We start from the raw sequence: 1,997 nt of genomic DNA, 5'->3' as shown, positions 1-1,997 counted from the left end.
ATCGTCTTAAATTTTAAATTATAAATATTAAATTTTAAATTTTAAATTATAAATTCTAAACTTTAAATTTTAAATTTAAATTATTAATATAAACTATAATTAATAAAGAATTAAAAATTATTAATTGACAAAGAGTACAGTAATTTTTACTTAATAAAAAGTATGCATGGATGAACCAATAAAAGATTATAATATGGGTTTTTCTTGAGCAGGATAAACTTAAAACTACTCACACAGAGAATTTTTTGAAATAGGGCAAGCTTAGTATAAACACAATTATAAGAAATAAATGAATAATTTCAACTAAAATCCGCACTCAGTTGGCATTCAATCCCAATCTACACACAAAGTTTAGTAATTTTGATCAACATTTAGTCCATATAAATATCAAATTATTTTTAACAAATAAATTTAAATATAAACTGTGTTATCTTATGTATATAAATTTTAATAAATATAAATATAAATTATATATTTTATGTGTATAAATTTTTATAAATATAAGTGTAAATTATTATTAATCAAATAAATGATAATATTGTTTGCTAGCATTGCTGAATTATAAAAGGAGAAAGAAATCAAATTAAAGTTCATCAGCTAGGAAGCTATTTATCACAATCACATTAACCAATGATCTGCAAGAACAGAACTACAGAGGAACTCACCTAGCTGATCGAGAAGAGGGAGCTTGGTATAGCTACCAAGGATGAAGATTAGTTGCCAATTTTACTTGTACTTGAATTTTTTCTTTTTTTTTTTTTTGAAAAAATATACTAACCTAGGAGATGAGAGCTCTGAATATAAACTGTTTTGATCGAATAAACTCTGTTGAGCAGAATTAATAGAATCAATGACACCAAAATATTAACACATATACACCATTAAGAAACATATGCTGCAAATCGATTTAGAAACATAGACGAGATAACCAATAACAACAAAATATAATAAATAAAAAAATAATTTTGATGTAACGTGGTTTTATAACACTTTGGTTTTAGTTTTCAATATTGCTGTCATTTTTTTTTTCGGGGGCTGAGACGGAGTGATTGGTATAAATATTTGTAATATTAATAACTATGCTATTCTTTTACATTATATTGCGTTCTTTTAGTTTTTTTTTTTATTTGTAAAACTATTTTTCAACAATTATTTTATTTAAAGATTAGGTTTTGAAATTTTTATTGAAATCCTTTAGCCCCTTGTTTCAACTTTCAAAGTATGCAACATGGTCCTAGACGTTTAAGAATTATATTCCCAAAAATATTATATCAGAAAATGTTATACGAAAAAAATTGTTTTTGATATGTCCGTAAATAAATTACATACATTTATTGTTTGTTTGTTTATCGCACATACATATTCTTAGAAATATACCTTATTATAATTCTCCAAATGCCCCTAAATTATATTGTTAGTAGTTATCTATTTTTTTCCTCCACTAGTTATTTTTAACTTTTGATTTAATGATTTGTTATATATAAATTGTACTTTTCTTATCTCAAATAAATAACCAGTTATGATTATGGAAATATAGTTCAAGGATAAATTAAACTGTCACATCTTAACTTTGAATAAATTAAACTGATTTACACACAATTAATTTTTTTAATATTATCTTATTTTTCTACTTACTCTTTTTCCTTCATTTGATAAAGTTATAAATAAAAATCACATTAATATTATGAAGATTTTTAACAGTTGTTTAAGGTCAATTAATATTATTTTATGCATGTTTTTCTTGTCTATAGTGATGTTCAATCATCAATGCATCAATAACAAATCATATAGTCATTTTTTTTAAGTAGATTTATAAAACCTGGGAAACCTTTCTCTGTAGACATTACTACTAAATGGACAATGGGCGATTATTAATGAAATGTTGCATTACTTGAAGAAAAAGAAAAAAGAATAATGTTGCGTTCTTCTTTCACCTTTAAAAATGTGTTTGATAATTGAAAGGAACTCTCAGAATATATTAAGATGAATTAATATTT

At 23.4% G+C, this 1,997-nt stretch overlaps 1 protein-coding gene across 2 annotated transcripts in view; it reads right to left on the bottom strand.

Moving 5' to 3' along the window:
• The window catches only part of LOC107634431 (protein trichome birefringence-like 16), an 11,970-nt gene extending 11,145 nt beyond the window's left edge, over nucleotides 1-825 (bottom strand). Inside the window, exon 1 of one of the 2 annotated variants that reach the window (XM_021118901.1) lies at nucleotides 666-825. The gene's annotated coding sequence lies outside the window, so the exon portion shown is untranslated. The remainder of the gene's footprint in view (nucleotides 1-665) is intronic. The other variant, XM_016337935.2, reaches the window with a different exon arrangement.

The sequence above is a fragment of the Arachis ipaensis genome, chromosome B03 (genome assembly GCF_000816755.2).
Source record: "Arachis ipaensis cultivar K30076 chromosome B03, Araip1.1, whole genome shotgun sequence".
Taxonomy (NCBI): domain Eukaryota; kingdom Viridiplantae; phylum Streptophyta; class Magnoliopsida; order Fabales; family Fabaceae; genus Arachis; species Arachis ipaensis.
The sequence above is the reverse complement of the archived record's forward strand: the minus strand, read 5'-3'. Positions and strand labels throughout refer to the sequence as shown.